Source organism: Meles meles, chromosome 17, assembly GCF_922984935.1.
Source record: "Meles meles chromosome 17, mMelMel3.1 paternal haplotype, whole genome shotgun sequence".
Taxonomy (NCBI): domain Eukaryota; kingdom Metazoa; phylum Chordata; class Mammalia; order Carnivora; family Mustelidae; genus Meles; species Meles meles.
The window spans coordinates 63,902,785-63,923,571 of NC_060082.1; the positions used below are offsets into that span (position 1 = coordinate 63,902,785).

At 45.0% G+C, this 20,787-nt stretch overlaps 1 long non-coding RNA gene across 1 annotated transcript; it reads left to right on the forward strand.

Annotated features, from left to right (window-relative positions):
- The first annotated feature begins 4,982 nt into the window (after positions 1 to 4,982).
- LOC123928160 lies at positions 4,983 to 20,365 on the forward strand. Its single transcript, XR_006815632.1, has 3 exons — positions 4,983 to 5,266; positions 13,886 to 14,207; positions 18,478 to 20,365. It is a non-coding gene; the product is annotated as an uncharacterized LOC123928160 (long non-coding RNA).
- Positions 20,366 to 20,787: the final 422 nt, after the last annotated feature.

Here is a 20,787-nt window from a genome sequence, read left to right on the forward strand (position 1 = left end):
GATTTTTTGCTGAGATGATCTGTCCATTTCATTGTGGTGGGGGGTGTTAAAGTCCCCTACTATTACTGTATTATTTGTCAATGTGTTTCTTGGATTTTGTTATTAATTGGTTTACATAATTGACTTCTCCCATGTTAGGGGCATAGATATTTTAAATTGTTAGATCTTCTTGTTGGACAGACACTTCGAGTATGATATAGTGTCCTTTCTCATCTCTTATTATAGTCTTTGGCTTTAAATCTAATTTATCTGATATAAGGATTGCCACCCCAGCTTTCTTTTGATGCCCATTAGCATAGTAAATCGTTTTCCACGCCCTCATTTTCAATCTGGTGGTGTCTTTAGTTCTACAATGGGTTTCTTGCTGACAGCATATTGATAGGTCATTTTTGAAATCCATTCTGACACCCTGTGTCTTTTGATTAGGGCATTTATCCCATTTACATTCAGGGTAACTATTGAAAGATATGGATTTAGTACCATTGTATTGCCTGTAAGGTGACTGTTACTCACCTATATTGTCTCTGTTCCTTTCTGGTCTGTTACTTTTAGGCTCTCTCTTTGCTTACAAGATCTCTTTCAATACTTCCTATAGGGCTGGTCATTGTTTGCAAATTCTTTTAGTTTTTGTTTGTCCTGGAAGCTTTTAATCTCTCCTTCTTTTTTCAATGAGAGCCTAGCTGGATGTAGAATTGTTGGCTGCATATTTTTCTTATTTAGTGCTCTGAATATATCATGCCAGTCCTTTCTGGTCTGCCAGGTCTCTGTGGATAGGTCTGCTGCCAATCTAATATTTCTACTATTGTATGTTATAGACCTCTTGTCCCAAGCTCCTTTCAGGATTTTCTCTTTGCCACTGAGACTTATAAGTTTTACTATTAGATGATGGGGTGTGGACCTATTTTTACTTATTTTGAGGGTGGTTCTCTGTGTCTCCTGGATTTTGATGTTTGTTCCCTTTGCCAAACTAGGGAAATTCTCTGCTATAACTTGCTCCAATATACCTTCTGCGCCCCACTCTTTCTTCTTCTGGGATCCCAATTATTCTAATATTGTTTTGTGTTATGGTATCACTTATCTCTTGAATTCTCTTCTCATGGTCCAGTAGTTCTTTGTCTCTCTTTTTCTCAGCTTCTTTATTCTCCATCATTTTGTCTTCTGTATCACTCATTCTCTCTTCTGCCTCATTTATCCTGCAGTAAGGGCCTCCATTTTTTCATTGTACCTCATTAATAGCTTTTTTAAAAAAATATGCATTTTTTAAAAAATTTCTTTTCAGTGTGCCAGAATTCATTGTTTATGCACCACACCCAGTGTTCCATGCAGTATGTGCCCTCTATAATACCCACCACCAGGCTCACCCAATCTCCCACCCCCCCCGCCCCTTCAAAACACTCAGATTGTTTTTCAGAGTCCAAAGTCTCTCATGGTTTGTCTCCCCTCCCATTTCCCCCCCAAACCCCTTCTCCTCTCCATCTACCCATGTCCTCTGTGTTATTTCTTATGCTCCACAAATAAGCGAAACCATATGATACTTGACTCTCTCTGCTTAACTTATTTCACTCAGCATAATCTCCTCCAGTCCCATCCACGTTGCTACAAAACTTGGGTATTCATCCTTTCTGATGGAGGCATAATACTCCATAGTGTACATGGACCACATCTTCCTTATCCATTCGTCCATTGAAGGGCTACTTGGTTCTTTCCACAGTTTGGTGACTGTGGCCATTGCTGCTATGAACATTGGGGTACAGATGGCCCTTCTTTTCACTACATCTGAATCTTTGGGGTAAATACCCAGTAGTACAATTGCAGGGTCATAAGGAAGCTCTATTTTTAATTTCCTAAGGAATGTCCACATTATTTTCCAAAGTTGCTGTACGAACTTGCATTCCCACCAACAGTGTAAGAGGGTTCCCCTTTCTCCACATCCTCTCCAACATATGTTATTTACTGTCTTGTTAATTTTGTCCATTCTCATGGGTGAAAGGTGGTATCTCAATGTGGTTTTGATTTGAATCTCCCTGATGGCTAGAGATGATGAACATTTTTTCATGTTTCTGTTAGCCATTTGTATGTCTTCATTGGAGAAGTGTCTGTTCATGTCTTCTGCCCATTTTTTGACATGATTATCTTTTTTGTGTGTGTTCTACTTTGACACGTGGCCCCTTTGGAGTCTCCAAACCCAGCAGATTATTTCAGGGTGCTCCCTCGCCACTCCTCCCATGGAGAAAGGTAAGTCTCTCCAGATCTGCCACTTGTGGGGTCCCTGCTCAAAGAGCAGTGGTCAGACTGCCTCAGATCATAGTTTATGTCAACCCCGAGCTGAGAGCCCCCTCCTCGGCTCTGTCTCTGCCCCCGGTTTCCGTGCTCCGGTGCCTGGGAGCTCTGCCACACTCACACACCGGGTCTTCCTGTGACCCCCAAGGGTCCTGTTTTCATGTGTCTGTTAGCCATTTGTATGTCTTCATTGGAGAAGTGTCTGTTCATGTCTTCTGCCCATTTTTTGACATGATTATCTGTTTTGTGTGTGTTGAGTTTGAGAAGTTCTTTATAGATCCTGATATCACCCTGCTTGGATCAACCAGGAAATCAAAGAAGAACTTAAACAATTCGTGGAAACCAATGAGCATGAGGACACTTCAGTCCAATACCTATGGGATACAGCAAAGGCGGTCCTAAGGGGGAAATACATAGCCATCCATGCCTCCCTCAAAAAAACTGAAAAATCCAGAATACACCAGTTGTCTTTACACCTTAAAGAACTGGAGAATCAACAATAAATTAAGCCAACTCCACACACAAGAAGGGAAATAATCAAGATTAGAGCAGAGATCAATGAGATAGAAACTAGAGATACAGTAGAATGCATCAATCAAACTAGAAGCTGGTTTTTTGAAAGAATCAATAAGATTGAGGGGTGCCTGGGTGGCTCAGTGGGTTAAGGCCTCTGCCTTTCGCTCAGGTCATGATCCCAGGGTCCTGGGATCGAGCCCCGCATCGGGCTCTCTGCTTGCCAGGGAGCCTGCTTCCTCCTCTCTCTCTCTCTCTCTCTCTCTGCCTGCCTCTCTCCCTACTTGTGATCTCTATCTGTCAAATAAATAAATAAAATCTTTTAAAAAAAGGATCAATAAGATTGATAAACCATTGACCAAACTAATCTAAAAGAAAAGAGAGAAGGCTAAAATTAATAAAATTACAAATGAAAAGGAAGAAATTGACAACCTGAATAGACTGATAACTGGTAACGAGATTGAAGCAGTGATCAAAAACCTCCCCAAAACCCAAAGCCCAGGATGTGACAGATTCCCTGGGGAATTCTACCAAACTTTCAAAGAAGAAATAGTACCTATTCTCCTGAAGCTGTCTCATTAATAGCTTTTTTTATTTCAACTTGGTTAGATTTCATTTTTTAAATTTCTCCAGAGAGGGATTTTATTTCTCAAAAAAGGGATTCTCTAGTATCTTCCATGCCTTTTTCAAACCCAGCTAGAGGTCATTCTGAACTCTATTTCTAACATCTTACTAATGCTTACTAATGTCCATATTGACTAGGTCCCTAGTTGTTGGTACTGCCTCTTGTTCTTTCTTTCTTTCTTTTTTTTTTTTTTTTTGAGGTGAAGTTTTTCAACCTTGTCATTTTATCCAGATAAGACTAGATGAATGAGAGAACAAAATACTAAAAGGATAACAATGACCACAAAAATATATACTAACCAAATCAGAAGACTCCCAAAACCGGGGGTGGGGTGGGTGGGATATATATATATATATATATATATATATATATATATTGGACTGATGAATAGAACAGAGCCACACACTTGATTTTGGGTGTGTCTTGGTCTGTTAGAAGAGACTGCCTCCCAAATGTTTAAAGAAAGAAAAACTTAGGGGCAACTGGGTGGCTCAGTGTGTTAAGCCTCTGCCTTTGGGTCAGGTCATGATCTTTGGGTCCTGGGATCAAGCCCCACATTGGGCTCTTTGCTCAGCAGGAAGCCTGCTTCCCCTCCTCTCTCGCTGCCTGCTTCTCTGCTTACTTGTGATCTCTATCTGTCAAATAAATAAATAAAATCTTTTAAAAAGTTTAAAAAAAAGGAAAGAAAAACATATATATACAAAAATAAGGGTAAACATGATGAAGGGATAGAATATGACTGTAAAGGTGAAAATTTAAAAATATTCTTAAAAAGGAATTGATAAGAGATGCCTGGGTGGCTCAGTGGGTTAAAGCCTCTGCCTTTGGCTCAGGTCACGATCTCAGGGTCCTGGGATCGAGCCCCACATCGGGCTCTCTGCTCAGCAGGGAGAGTACTTCCCCCTCTCTCTCTCCGACTGCTTCTCTGCCTACTTGTGACCTTTCTCTGTCAAATAAATAAACAAAATCTTAAAAAAAAAAGGAATTGATAAGATAAGTTGGTTGAAAAAAGAAAGAAAAAAAGAAGGAAAAAAAAAGGAGGAAGGAATGTGATCAGGCTGGAGACTCGAACAAAGCCATGCTCTAGATTTAAGGTCTATTTTGATCTATTAGAAGAAAATGAATTCCAAAATTTTAAAGAAAGAAAAACCTATATGTATACAAAAAATAACGTTGATTACAATGAAGGGATAGAATATGACTATGACAACGAAAATTAAAAAGATTTATTAAAAAGGTAATGATAAGATAAAATCATTAAAAAAGCTTAAAATAGGAAAGAGGAAAAATTTTTTTTAATTTAATAAGAAAAAAATAAAATTAGGAAATATTTTAACTTTGAAAGACTAAAGAATCATGGGAGAAAAGCCATGAATTCTCTAGGTTGCTTTCTCCTAATCCGGAGTTCTGCAGTTCTCATTGATCTGAACCCGGTCTGACTGGACGTTCTTGCTGATCTTCTGCAGGAGGGTCCTGTTGCAATGATTCTCAAATGTCTTCCTGAGGCCGAATGGCACCGCCCTTGCCAGGGGCCAGGCTAAGTAATCTCTGGTTCGCGCTCGGAGCTTTTGTTCCCTGAGCGCTTTCCGTACTGCTTTGGAGGATGGGAATGAAGATGGCGGCCGCCCAGTCTTTGGCCAGAGGAGAGGAGAGCTTGGCGCCTGGCTCCTCATTGCGCCCTCAGAGAAAAGCCGTCAATCCCTCCCATCTCCCTGGTCTCCAGCCACGCTCTGAGCTCCCCCGGCCTGTGACGGAGCGTTTCTATCTCTGGCGCGTGCCCTGTGTGGAGTCTCCAAACCCAGCAGATTCCTGCAGGGTGCTCCCTCGCCACTCCTCCCATGGAGAAAGGTAAGTCTCTCCAGATCTGCCACGTGTGGGGTCCCTGCTCAAAGAGCAGTGGCCAGGCTATGCCTCAGATCATAGTTTATGACAACCCTGAGCTGAGAGCCCCCTCCTCAGCTCTGTCTCTGCCCCGGTTTCCATGCTCTGACACCTGGGAGCTCTGCCACACTCGCACACACCGGGTCTTCCTGTGACCCCGAGGGTCCTGAGACCGCACTGTCCCCGCGAGGGCTCCACCCCCCACTTAGCCCCTGGAGTGATATCCCTCAGAGGAGCAGACTTCTAAATGCTCTGATTTTAGGGGCACCTGGGTGGCTCAGTGGGTTAAAGCCTCTGCCTTCGACTCAGGTCAAGATCCCAGGGTCCTGGGATCGAGCCCTGCATCGAGCTTTCTGCTCAGCAGGGAGCCTGCTTCCCCTCTCTCTGCCTGCCTCTCTGCCTAGTTGTGATCTCTCTCTCTCTCTGTGTCGAATAAATAAATAAAAGTTTTTTTTTTAATTTTTTTATTTTAAAGCTCTGATTTTGTGTTCTGCTGCTCTACCACTTGTCAGAGCCCGCCCCCCCACCCCAATCTATCTTTGGATATATTGCCACGGCTTCGCTTCTCCACACATTCTACCTTCGGAAAGTGGTGGTTTTTCTGTTCCTAGAATTGCTTCTATTCTTCTCTTTGTTTCCTGTTGAGTTTGTAGGTGTCCAGAATGGTTTGATAACTATCTAGCCAAACTCCTGGGACCCCATGATATTTAGGTCTCTTACTTAATCTCTTACTTCTTAAATCTCTGCCACCTTGCTCCTCTCCCCAGAAGGTAAGATTATTGACCTGAAGCCATTCTTTTTAAAAATACAGATGTTTACAGTTATGAATTCTCCTCTAAGCCCTGCTTTAGCTGCATCTCACAAATTTTGGTATGTTTTTTCATTTTCATTCATCTCAAAGTATTTTCTAACTTCCCTTGTAATTTTGCCATTGACGCATGCATTACTTACTGAGGACTGTGTTGTTTAATTTCTTCCTATGCCCATTTTTTACTGATGTCTAATTCTATTTTGTCAGAGAGCATACATTGTATGATTTCTTTTTAAATGTACTTGCTTTTGTTTTATGAGCTAGCATATGGTCTAGCTAGACAAAGTGATTTTGAGAAGAATGTGTGTGTTGTGGCTTTGTGGGCTATAGAGTCTTGTAGATGGCCATTAGGTTTGCGGGCTTATAGTGTTTTCCATGGTAATCTTCCATCTAGTTATTCTATACAGCATTGGAAGTGGTTCTTCCATGGGTTTTAGCTTATTATTTTTTGTTATATATTTTTATATTTATATTTATATTTATTTTATAGTTTTATTATTTTTAATTATTTTTATTATTCCTCTTCTGAAGAAATTTTAATTGTCTATATTTTCCTAGAAAATTGTTTAATGCAAATTTTCAAATGTATTATATGAAGCATAGTCACAAATCTTAAACATTTCTACTGTATTTATGACTCTATTCTTTCTCATTCCTTAATGTTTTATATTTACCTATTCATTTTTGTTTCAGATTAGATAGTAGTTTACCTTGTATTTTGACAAAATAAATTGCATTTTACTATTTGTTTTCTATTTAGAGAATGTCTGCTCTTATGTTTATTAATTTTGTATCCTTACTTTCCTTGTGTTGGTTCTATTGTTGTTGTTGTTTTTTGCTAATGTCTTGAATAGAACACTTGATGCACTTATTTTTTATTTATTTTTAAGATTTATTCATGTAGGGGCGTCTGGGTGGCTCAGTGGGTTAAAGCCTCTGCCTTCGGCTCAGGTCATGATCCCAGGGTCCTGGGATCGAGCCCCGCATCGGGCTCTCTGCTCCTCGGGGAGCCTGCTTCCTCCTCTCTCTCTGCCTGCCTCTCTGCCTGCCTCTCTGCCTGATTGTGATTTCTCTCTGTCAAATAAATAAAATTAAAAAAAAAAAAGATTTATTCATGTATTTGAGAGAGAGAGAGAGAGAGAGAAGATGAGCAGGGGTGAGGCTGAGGGAAAGACTCTCAAGCAGACTCCCTGCCGCCCATGGAGCCCTATGCCGGGCTTGATCCCACAGTCCTGAGATATAACCTGAGCAGAAATCAAGAGTTGGACGCTCAACTCACTGAGCCACACAGGCTCCCCTATTTACATCTATTTTAAATAAACATATGATATATTTGGGCGCCTAGTTGGCTCAGTGGGTTAAGCCGCTGCCTTCTGCTCAGGTCATGATCTCGGGGTCCTGGGATCGAGTCCCACTTCGGGCTCTCTGCTCAGCAGGGAGCCTGTTTCCCTCTCTCTCTCTCTCTCTCTCTTCCTGCCTCTCTGTCTACTTGTGATCTCTCTCTGTCAAATAAATAAATAAAATCTTTTAAAAAACCATATGATATATTTAATGTAAGTGTATATTTACTTATATTTTTATTAAATTCATAAAGGCCACAAAGTTGACTCTGAATATAGCTTTGGCTATTCCTCATAAATTTTTCTATTTATTTTTACTATGATTTTCTAAATATTTTACAATTATAATTTTGATTTTTTTCTTTGATCCAATAATTACTCAAGAGAGCATTTAAGAATCTCCAATCATTTGGGTGTTTATTTTTTTCAACTTTTGTGGCTGAAGATATGTGTCAGTTTTTGTCAGTATTCAATTCTATAGGCTATAGAGCAGGAATCAATAAACTAGGTCCCTCTAGTACTGAATAAGTACTATTCAGAGTACTTCCTGTTTTTGCAAATAAAATTTTATTGCAGTATATCCAAACCCTGCCCATTTTTCATTGTCTATGGCTGCTTTCACATCACAACTAAAGAGCTGAGTAGTTCTGGACTTTTTAAAAGATTTACTTATGTATTTATTTGAGAGAGAGTGTGTGCAGCACACACAAGTGGAGAGAGGGGCAGAGGGAGAGAATCCTTGAGCAGAGTCCATGCTGAGCATGGAACCCCATGGGGCTGGATCCCATGACCCATGAGATCATGACCTGAGCCTAAACCAACAGTCAGACACTTAACCAGCTGAGCCACCCAGGGACCCCACAGGGTTGAGTAGTTTTGATATTGACTGTATGGCCCACAAAGCCAAGTGTTTGCAATTTGGCCTTTCATAGAAAAACTTTGCCAGTCACTCCATAGGAGTAAATTATGTAGGGTACAAAAATGAATAAGACCGTCCTCAAACAGAACATCTATTTTTTGCAAATAAGTATAAATTACCACTATACAATATAATTTCATAAATAAATAGAACACAATGAAAGGATTTACCATCAGCAGAAGTGACTATGTTCCTGCAAGAAATACTGGGAAGTGTCCTAAGCCAGTCAAGGTGATCATAACTCAATACCAAAAGGAAACCAAAGAAAACCCAAATTGGGGGGCACCTGGGTGGCTCAGTTGGTTAAGAGCTGGACTCCTGATTCCAACTTGAGTCATGATCTCAGGGTCTTCCGTTGGAGCCCAGCATGGTGCTCTGCACTCAGTGGGGAGTCTGCTTCTCTCCTTCTCTCTCTCCCTCTGCCCCTCCCCCGCTAGTGTGCTCTCTCTTTCTCAAATAAATAAATAAATCTTAAAAAAAAAAAAAAGAAAGCTCAAATTGGATCATGCATACCTGGAAATACATAAATATTATGGAAAAGTCGTTCCTGGGATATCATTCCTACTTCCTGGGATATCAATATTACCAGGTGATTACTGAGTTAAAAATATCAATGTAGAGGCGCCTGGGTGGCACGGTTGGTTAAACATCTGATTCTTGGTTTTGGCTCAGGTTGTGGTCTCAAGTTGTGAGATCGAGCCCCACGATCCCCACACTGGGCTTCATGCTCACCTGGCTGTGTGCTTCTCTCTCTGTCCCTCTCCCTCTATCCCTTCCCCTGTGCTCGTGCATGTGTGTGCTCTCTCTCTCTCAAATAAATAAACCTTTAAAAAAATAATTACTATAAATTCAACAATGCCAAGGAGTAAAATGTAGGACTTGTATCCATTTTTTAAGACAAAACAAATTACTAAAAGACATTACCCTTGATTGCAGTAGGTTAATTAAGCTTCACCCTAGACCCCTTTATTTACTTTGTGGTGGGAAGTTGCTGTGGAATAGTGGTATAAAAGTAAGATGTTCTTTGTGGTAATTATCAGTGTGTGTTTATGTGGCTGTGCCAAGTTCCCAATTCACCTCCGTTCAATACCTAAGAGGCTGGCCCAGAAAGCATTAAGCTTAAAACATTCTGAAATTGAAGCAGAAATTGGCAATGTGGATACCAGCCAAAGAAAACTTGATCTAGTACTACATAAAAACTGTAGGTCAAGGCAGAATTCAGATGCCAGATGTGGAAAAGGCATCTGAATGTCCACACAGGACAATGGGAATGAGAGGATCCCCATCCTGGATGCAGACTTCTGGTACCTACAGCCTGGGCTTCTAGCCGCCAGGTACGTTATGCCTATCTCAACGGAATGAACACAAGCTTTGAGCAGCTTCCCAATTTCCATCCAAAGGACCTGAAGGAGTGTTCCTCCTGTCAGCATATCCAGGAAGTCAGAATTCTCTAGCACCTTCTCTTCCCAGGATCCCCTGCTATGTCATTGGTTTCCCTTTGTTCCCTCCTTTCTGGCCTCATCGTTAAAGGGCATGGAGGAAGACTCTTCCTCTCTGAGGGAAGAGTCATAAGCCTCGGCTTTTTTCTCCACTTTCTTAGAGTGAAATTATCAGCCAGAAAGGAAATGTCAGGATCTTGTTCAGTATTCAACGTTCTATTCATAACTGAAATGGGTGTCTCAGTGGAAATATTAGCAGCTGATCAGGCCCACCATAGTGTGGTCTGCACGATTGTATGGTGGCAGAATGTTGTGAGCACTCTGTCAGTTCCACTGGGTGGCTCAGTTGGTTAAGTGTCTGCCTTCAGATCAGGTCATGATCTCAGAGTCCTGGGATCAAGCCCGGCATGAGGCTCCCTGCTCAGTGGAGAGTCTGCTTCTCCCTCTCCCTCTGCCCCTCCCCTGCCATGTTCTTTCTCTCTCTCAAATAAATAAAATCTGGAAAAAAAAAAAAGGAAAGAAAGAAATAATCTGATCCTGTTTCCCCAATAATGGCGGAGATTGCTAGTTGTCTGCCTAGTATTCTTTCTGTCCCCTTCTTTATGACATAATCATGATTTTGGAAAGAGTGAGAGTCGTGAAATCCCCAGTTCCTCTTAAAGAGATTAGGTAGCTCTGTGACTAAGTTCTGGCTTCTAAGATGTTGGAAACCTTTGGGGAAAGCCCCATAAAGAGGATATTTGAGTCAGTTTGGAGTCCCCATTGGCCTTGCCATTCCTTTTCTTCCTGCCAGAACTGTGGATTCAATGGTTGGAGAGGCAATGTCCAACTTGTGAATGGAAGCCATGCAGTAAGGATGCTCATTGAAGGAGTCGGGAGCGCTGATGACTCTACAAAGCCCACATATCAGCCCTTCATTGCCCACATCTAAACTTCATTTACATGAGAGAAAAATAAACTTCTATCTTCCTTAACCCACCATTATCCCAGAGCTCTGTTGCCAAGAGTGGAACAAAATTCCCAATACCCTATATGCCAAGTAGAATGCCACGGGCTTGCTGGTTAGGCATATCTCCCTGTGCAAAGGAAAAGGTGGCACTACAGATACATGCACCAATCTCCTGTAAATCTGGTGAATAGGAAACAAGCTCCTAAGGACGTCTGTACTCCCGGTGAACTACAAAGTTGAGTTTCTGGGTCCTGCAACTTCAAGAGTATGAGATAATAAGATAATAAGATTCTACTTAGGACAACAGTGAAGGAAACAAGTCCTTGAATTGGGATCAAGGAAAGTGGTAGTGAGAAGGTTCTCTGAGAAGTTTGGAGATAAAACAGAATTAACTCAGGGAGGTAGGAGGGTTCTAACAACTAAGGCAGGAGGCATGTCAGTATTCTTGGAAATCCAAGCTGCCATCCACCCATCCCACCACTGCCATATTCACAGAGCCCCGGGAGCCCAGAGCCCAGGCAAGGTTCCAAGCTTCAGGAATCGGTAGCACAGACAGCACTGACTTTCCCAATGGGAAGCAAGTTTCCTCTCTTGCTGCCCCAAATGAACATTTGGCATGCTTGCTGCATACTGGCCCATCATAGGACTTGATCGTTGTCTCCTACATAACCCATGTGCGGTAAATACTGGCTGGTTAATGGAGAAAGAAAAAAAGCACCAAAGTTAAAAGTTGATGGAATTAACCAAAGCTAAAGTGGTGAATGGTATTTAAAAATAAATTCAGGCAATTAATAGTTAAGATTTGTCCTGGCAGTTAATGGAAGGTAAGGGAAAGTCGCATGTAAGAATACTCGGGCTCTGGCCCACGATATCGTTACTTTCCAAGAAACTAGATTGGTGGTGGGGGATGTGGCTGAAGAGGAAGTGAGAGGAAGTGAAGAGGAAGTGAGATGACCAACCTCCCTGGGCAGGGCCAGCCCTGGTCACCATGGTGGTCATTTCTCTCCCTGGATGACCCCTCTCCAGGCCAGTGGCGCACTCGGTCCTGCTTGGCTTCTGCTCTTTGTGGTGGCCAGTCCATTTATTTGCTTGTTCAGCGCACAGAAGGACCTGCCCAGGATGCCCGTGTCTCCCAAAAGCAGGGGAGCCGGGCCCCAGGGACACAGGCGATGACCACCTCTGAAGGCTCCCCACGAAGACGGCTGGTCCAGACCAACCCCGGAGAAACCCGCTCTTTCAAAGTCACAGCCCCGGAGTAGTTTCAGCTGTGGAGCACTGCGACACCATGGGCTAGTTCACCGACTCCTCCTTCCTCCACCGAGTCTGTTGTGGCAGGAGCCTGCTCCGCACTTGAGGGAACAAACCTAGACAGGGCAAGTCCTCATCTGTGTCAGATCACGGTTCCTGAGCGCTAGTCCTGGAACTCCCACCCAGCCAGGGCACTGAGTCACTGTTTTCCATAAAATACAGAAGAGGGAAAGGAAGAGAAGAAAATCACCGCTGATTTCACCAACAGAGATGACTGTTGGTTTTATTTCCTCTCTGCGGTCCTTATCACCAGCCCCGCTGTAATGTCAGCTTTTCAGGCATGTTCCCGTGGGAAATTGTTTCTCATCTTCCCAGTCAGGGGCGTATCTTGAGACTTGCCCGGGTAAAGTCTGTGCCTGCCGCCCTCCAGGTGACCCCTGCCGGGCCCACACCAATGGGGCTTCTTGACCAGACCCAAGGCCTGACCTGTTCTCCCTTCCCACACCAGGGCCTGGTTTCTGCAGAGGCCCGCCCTCTCTTGAGCCCACGGCTAACCTAATAATTGCAGGTAATAATGCTGAAGTGTTTGTTGGGGAATCTTCGCAGGTGACACATTTCTAAAGTGAAAGGAATCTTTCAAAGACAGTTTTTAGCTGAAAGTGCAGTGTAGAGATACACTGGGCTCGGCCAGACTTTTGGTATTCTCTTCAAGCATGCCATCCCTCCTTTGAGGCTTACCAGTGGGTCCTTTTTGCACCAAAGACACCTCAAGAACTCTTTCTTGGTTGTCAGCTTCAAACCCTAATGTCTTTCCTACATCAAGTGGTACCCTCCAGTCATTGTGACAAACGAAACTACCCCATAAATTTCCAAAATACTCCCAGTGGTGTGACGCTCCTTGAGAATCAATGCCTGGGGAGACCCCAAGAAACTATTTACAAGAAGATCGCATGCCCTAACCATGTGTGTGCTGTGAATAATTCGGTAGAATCCTAGAAACAGAGACCCAAATTCTGATAAACAGTACAGACATGTGTTAATAACATTGTTTCCCAAGAAACTAACCCTATGCTTGTCCTCAGACTAAACTACACAGTCAGCACAGTAGGATTCCATCGGGGGGTTGCTAAGTCATTTAAGATGACTCTTTAAGAGCTGGAAGTGCCTGAGTCCAGAGATTTAAGGCTAACCTAAATGATGGCGGTAATAAATTCAAAGAGCTTTGGGTAAATTTGATGAAAACCAATTGATCAAACATCAGTTCACCAAAAGATAAGTCATTCGGTGACCAATTCATCAAAAGTCAACATGATGAAAATTATTTTACTGAATGAGTAACTTACCCCCAAACTGCCAAACCTGGTACCCGAAACCTTAGACTGCTGGAACCGCACACCAGAGAGATTGCAGTGCAAGTCAGTTTGCTACAGCTGGGTCACCAAGACAGGCCAACCGCTAGTGAATTTGGCCCTTTGGGTCTAGGTCATTAAGTCACGAGAGGATCTTGTACATTTCGAATTCCATGCAGTGTGCACATCTCCAATGTCAAGGATTTGATAAATAATAAGGCAGTTTTCTCTGCAAGTACATCTCGCCCATTGACTTTCCTATTATCCTTAATCATGGCCTTGTGAATAAGCTCAATCTGATATCATGTGCCTGTTTCAAATTTCAGACTCCTTTCGCTTGAATGTTACGTACGTGAAAGAATGGTTTGCTTTTAAACACAGTTTTATACTAATTTGCCCTTCCCTATTTTTGCTGACTTTATCAGTCTTTTGGACAAAGATTTTTGTCTACTTGTTAATTTTGCTTACCCACAACAAATGCGGAAACTAGCAAAATCCTGTTCATGAAATGTGTTCTCTCTATCATTTTAGGTGTGCAGCCTATAAAGTCCAAGTTATGCGTGAGGCCTCAAAGCTCGAGAAGGCAGGCAGCTGTGCTGAAGAGTGAGCCCGGCTGTGAGCATACAAAGTGCTGCGTGGTAGAGACCCAACAGCAGAAAACATACAACCTGCCTCCAACCAGGCGGACCTGACAGACCGTTAGTGGGATTGCTGGGTGAGCAGTTCCCAGGGGCCACACCAGACAGACCCTGGAAACAAAGCCTCTGAGACAATGGAAGCAACATCCTACGGCCGCCTGCTACAAGGCCAGAAGTAGGCAACAGGAGCAAGGTGTTAGGAAATCAGTAATTTGGTAAGTTGTTCGCTTGGCTTTTAGCAGACTGGGATACTGGCTGTTGGAAAGTTGGTTTGCCTCCCGTGAGTGGTGATGGGCAGAGCGGGAGTTGGAAACAAGAGCGACAAAGCGAGCATGGGGTCCCTGCCAGCAGCAGGTTCACGACGCTGTCCCATTTTCATTCTGACCTGTGCATGGATGCCCGTCGGGCTAGCTGGGGCCCTGCCAGGAACGGGCGGCCCTCAGAGCCATCCTTCTGACTCCGCACTCACCTGGAACGCTTCCTGTGACAAATGAGCTTCCCCACAGTGTCCCCTCCGGGAGCGAGTTTGTAGGTCAGGGGCCTAGTCACCTTGGCGGACATAAATCTAAACGTGCATTAATAAAAGACCGTCTCTGTTTTGCTATCCGCCCTTTACGAGCTCTGTAAAGTGTGGGTCAAAGCCACCGGGTCTGATCACCCCGAGGACCTTGGCAAGATTGATTTCTGGCGGTGGCTGCGAGTCTGGCGGGACGCAGGTCTGTCTGGGCCCACCCCCACGTGGCCCTGCGGCCTTACTTTGTGTTTTTACAGTTGCTGGAAACACGGTTGAGGAAGACTCTGCGTTTCAGGAGGGGACCTACGATAACTACCGGGAGAATAAAGTCTCTTTATCAGAGATTCCACCTAGAAGCCCTGACGTGCTCGCCTGTGTCCAAAGCCACGTGGGCCTGGGGGCTCCGGCTGGGTCCCAGGAGCAGAACGAAACGGGATTTCTCTTCGGTCTGCTACTGGGGCCTTGCCCCTTGCGCCCCTCCTCCGCCCACCCGTGCCTTCAGGGGGTCTCCACAGAGTTCTTGCGCGGGAGAGGGGACTCCTCGGCGACCCCGCCTGCTGCCCGGTTCTGCTTCGCTCAGGTCTGCCGCACCCCTGCCCAGGGAGCTCCTTGCGACGCTCACAGCCAGGTGGGCACCAGACGGCCGCCCTGGGCTGGGGGCCTCCGCCCACTGCTTCTCCGGCAGGAGCGGGAGCCGAGCTGGCTCGGCCAGGTCCTCTGGTGCAAACCTGGACTGTGCTTGCCGCTGCCCTCCTCTTGGCACACAGCACGGAAGGGCGAGCGAGGAACGTCTCCCTCTTCCCCTGTCCCTGCAGTGCTGCAGCATGTCTCCAAAGAGTGGTCACGAGTGCCCGCAGGGACTGCCACTAAGGCTCAGCCTAGGCCCCCGGAAGAGAGAGTGACCCCCGCTCTGCAGAACGGGAAGGTAAACGAGGTCCGCGCATCAGAGGGTCGGGAAGCCATGCAGACTCACCCAACCCTAGAAAACAGGTATCATCAGTGTCAGGGTAGAGAGGGGCCCTTGGCTACCCCTGACCTGTCCTACCACCCTGGAGAGAGATGGAAGGGAGGATGGCCATCAAACACCCTGAAGAACATGGGTCACTTTTAGAATCACGAAAAAAAGGTAGCGTTTCAAACTGCCACTGTCATACAAGAGTACATTCCTGTAGTTCATGCTTCCAGCGGCATGTGTCCGCGGCCACCGGACGTCCCAAGAGTGTGGGTGCCGTCGCTCTCGATGAATCATCTTGCTGCCCCCAGAAAGTCACAAGTGAGCAAAACCCTTTAGGTGGTGTCGAAAGACACTTGACCTCACAGGACCCGAGGAGCGGCTGCTTCCCAGGTGCTATGACCCTGACTGGGCAGGCCAGGTGAAGACTTTCCCATCCTGCCCTCCTCCTGTGCCATTGGAATGGGATCTCCGTGGGGTTTGGTCCGACCTGCTCAGGTTCCGTTGCTGGTGTCAAGGACTTTTCAACCCCCTCCCTCGCTGTGTATCTGTGAATGATCACATGCACACACACGTCCACACATTTTGCTCTCGAACCAGGTGATTCCCGGCTGCTGGTCAACCCTGGTACTGGTTTCCTGTTAATAGTTGCTCACTCCAGGCTTCACCTTGTAAACCTGAAGAATTTTCCCGGCGCTGCTCTGTTGCTCCGAGAAAGCAGAGACCCTCTGAGCAGCCTGGAATCCCGCCTTTCCAAAGTCATTTCCAGACAGGATTCACGGAGGACATTTGTGTCCTCTGGGGGGATCTAAATTGTCATTCGGCTGGTTCCTCTAATTAGTTTCGGTGTTCCCTTTCTTGTGAAGTCTGTCTTTTATTCCATGGGTCTCTCTCTGTCTCTCTTTTTTTCAAACCAAGTTAGGAGCAGGACTCTGCGATTTACAGTTGACCTTATCCTGTGTTTTATAAGGTATGCTAAAGGATTTTTTTCCCCCACCCCTGCCACAGGGTTTTAAAATTAATTTTGAAAGAGAATGCAATTTCTGAGTCTGTCCTTCCTTGAAGGACATTTTTTATCCTCTCTGCAGAATGTGTACAGACGATTGGTCTATAGAAAAAATCATTTCTGGACCTCTGTTTTGTCTTATTCCTGGTGTAGTTTGGGGGATGGGTGACCTGGTGACACAAGGAACAGGAAGGGAGTGTCCTCACTCTCTGTCTGAGCTTAGTTTACGACATAATCAGGGCTAGCGGTGGATATCCTGAAATGCTGGCAACGTTCTCTACAGAAAACGTCGTTCTGCCCCAGGCCAAACCCATTCATGCTTATGGTTACTCTTAGTCAGTGTCTAGCATCTTGCTCTCAGCTACCGTTCTTGATCCCCCAGTGATTAAAAAGAATACACAGGGCTTGTTCCCCACACACACACACACACACACACACACTCTCTGGGGGAAATGTGTCTTACACACACACACACACACACACACTGGGGGAAATGTGTCTTACACACACACACTGTGGGGGAAATGTGTCTTCCACACACACACACACACACACACTCTCTGGGGGAAATGTGTCTTCCACACACACACACACACACACACACACACTCTGGGGGAAATGTGTCTTCCAGAAGTGTTTCTTTTATTGCTGCCCAAATCCGAACCTCTTCCCTGAGAAGGGAAGAGCGAAAGGAGAGAGGGTGTCGAGTGCTGTGTAAGCTGGGGACTGTGTCTCCACACCTCCGTGGTGGGCCGCAGGGGGACTGGGAGAGGGCAGTGGTCCCAGCAGGTGGACTGCGGCTGCTGCAGGGGAAGCTCTTCACTTTCCCCGTCCTGTGGCCTGGGCTGACACCCCGGCCCACACAGGTGGGAAGTGGAGACGTTTCCATTGGGGAATATTTTCATACTCAAAAACAAAGCGTAGGAGCACCTGGGTGGCTCCATCGGTTAAGCACCTGCCTTTGGCTCACGTCACGATCCCAGATCCTGGGATCGAGTCCCGCATCGGACTCCTGGCTCAGTGGGGAGCCTGGTTCTCCTTCTGCCTGCTGCTTGCGTGCTCGCTTGCTCTCTCTGTCAAATAAATAAAATGAAATATTTTTTTAAATGTATAAGAAACCAAAAAATAGCGCCCAGACCCTCTGAGTTCGTTCTAAAGAAGTGGTAGGACCATTGGTTGGTGGAAACCCTCCCAGGGCTAACTGTGGACCATGTTGATACTGGTTGAGTGTGAACACAGAGGCGATGGGTGTGTGCCGGCACGTGGCTGTATTTCCTTTACTTCTCTCTCTTTCTCTTTCGACTTAGTTTCGCATTTGTCAGGACAGGTGAGGGCAGCTGGTCATTCCCAATTACAACCAGCCACGAAGCCCACAAAACTGAAGGCAGACCACTCTGAGTCCCTGACCACTGGTTCTACCCAACCGTTCCAGGTTGGGGACTCATCATGCATGATTCAGAGCGGCCCAAAGGCGACTGCTGCCCGTATACATATCTGACTGTGTTTTTAAAAGAAAGTGAACCTAAAAACAAAATAAAACAAAAAACACACACACTTCGATTGGCTGAAATCCAACTAACTAGAACCCTTGCTTTATTGGGATTATAAACTACAAAGACAAGACAGACACGAAGTGGTAACAAAAAAGATAAAAAATAATAGCTGCTTGTTGTGTCACTTCTACGTGCCAGGTAGTTAGTTTATATAATAATTTTATATAATATACAGAATTATATACAATATATAAAATTTATATAATATTCCCCCCTGAGGGAAACCTTAAGGGTCACAGAGGTCCAAGTCACTAGGACAAGATCCTACCACTATTTGCAAGGGGCGGAGTCAAAATTCGACCCCAGGTTCTGTGCTCTAAGCAGCTATGCTGTGTTGATCTTGTTTTGTTATTGTTGTTGTTGTTGTTTGGTTTTTGTATTTGAGCCCGAAATCATGCAGTGGGTAAAGATTTTACACCTACAGGGGTAGTGATTAGTGACGTTCCCCAAATATTTTCAGATCGCCACCTGTTGGATGCAGATTTCCTGACCTCACCGGGGTGCACGAGGGCCTGAGACCCATTTGGGCCGATGAGTCGTGAGCGGAACTACTAGACGGTGGAGCGTGTCTCTTCCCTGTGAATGGCCCAGTTCCAGCTCCGTCAGCGCAGGTCCTGAAGTGAGAACAACACTGAGCCAAGCCCCGGCTGACCCAAGGTAGATGTGCTGTGTGCCTGGAATTTGGGGGTTATTTGATACTGTAGCGTGGTCCCGCCTACCCTGACTGAAACAGCCTAGAAAGTACAGAAATGTGCCTTTATTTCCTATAACCGAACTTTATGATCAAGCCGGCACTTTTACCAACGTAGAAAATCCAGTCTTACCTACTCTGCTCACTTTCAGTGTAATGGTCGGCCATTTTTTGAGGGACGGATACGTGGTAAAGTCAAGGTCCTGCTCCCCTCCTTGTCCAGTGGGGAACGGGGAAGGTATATCTAAGTTTTGGGTACTGGAGGGAGTAAGAAGAGTAGGTAAGTGGACCCCAGTGCAGGAGACGCTCAGAGGGACGCCTTTGCCCCACAGCTGCCTTCCATTCTGCAGGCCGTCATGGCCCTGCGTCTTTCCTCTCAACCTTGACCGTGGATGGCCACTCTGCCACGGCCTCCGAAGACCAGAGGCATCACTCTGGCCCCTTTCATCCCAACCCAAGGCCTCTGGTATCTATTAGCCCTCTCACAACATTTCTCCTCCTGCCATGGACCTCAAGGTCTTTAAAATGCTGTGAGGTAATGACCACCGCTCGGCACCATTCCACATTGCGGGTGGTGGTGGTGGGCGATGTCTTTCTCGAAGAGCCTCACCACCTCCCAAGGCTACACCTTGGGGAGCAAGGCATGAGTGCCTGCTCCTCGAAGGCCCTGACCTATCAGGGCTGACTGTCGGATTTGTTGCTGGGATGAAGCCCAAGGAGAGGAGTGTGGAGATGGTGGTCAGGACTCCACACCCTCTCACCCGGAAGCAACACAATGGCGTCTTCTCTTGTTCTCCTTAACCGGTTCTCTCTCACCTGCTGTTTTGGGATGAAAAACCGTCTCTTCCGTCCTGCTCCTCAAAGTGCAGGATTGCACAAGAGAAGGACGCTACACCGGCTTGTGAATCAACACGCTGTTCCCTTCCTAAAGGAAGTCTGGCTACCAAAAAAAAAGTGCCAACTGAACTAAATCGTGTTCATGGTGATAACGATGATTTGCATTGTGTTATGAGCTCTTTATCTCAGTAATAAACAGTCCCCAGGAGGCAGCCTATCCTGTCATGCATTCCTACCTATTCCGTGGTTTGTGGATAAATGTTATGCCCAGCTTCCTTCCCGTTTGGCTCCTGATGTTCAAAGTCAGCTTTCAGGATTTAAAAAGCCTTTCCACTCTCTGGTACTTGCCTTCCAAGACCATTTTGTTTCATCTGCGACTTTAAAACAACCTCATTCAACAACCCAGTTGACTTCCTTGTTCCATTCTGTATCTGCCGTCATCCTGAGAACAGTTTTGAGAAAACCATTGCCAAGAGACGAGCGAAGAAAAACTAATATTGATGCCTTTGTGCTCTTTAGCTTTTAAATTGTATTTCCTGTTTCCCTCCTTAGAACACTGCATCGTTCTTAAGGGAGAGACTTATTCTATAAATGAGAATTAATTCTCTAAGTATTCAGATTAATCGAAGTTTGCCTAGCTCTTTGTGTAGATGAATTTTATTACCAGTCATTTTGAAACTGTTCCCTTCTAACAATACGCATAATCAGAAAGTTGCCTGATTAACGTGCTGTTTAATAAGAATTTGTAATGACATGAATAAATCCTTCTTCTAAGTTGCACTGAAAACTGAGTGTTACAATATGAGGTGGCGCTGTGAGGATAACTTCAAAAACAGTCCCAAAAAGGCTAGGGAAAAAGACAATAGAAATAAACGCACAAATTGATATTTTTAATTTGTATACTACTCTTTAATAGAAAAAAAAATTTTTAATTTTTTAAAAAAGCAAATTTCCCAAATGACTTATAACTTGACCAATACATTATTCTTGGTTACATTTTGCCTTAGCGTGTTTTTTAGGTAGTTTATCTGCCCAGCTTCTTTTCTAGGAATCTTTTCTGCAATTTTAATAACCTTAGAAGGTAATCAAACCCCTCAGTTGTGATACATTGTTACCACCATCAAACCCATTTAAGACCCTTCCCCTCACCCCTGACCATGAGCCCAGCCCAGCCCCAGGTCTGCCCCAAGTCTAGGAAGGTTCGATCGCTTTGCTCAGCCAACGCAGTGTTTTGGTGATTGA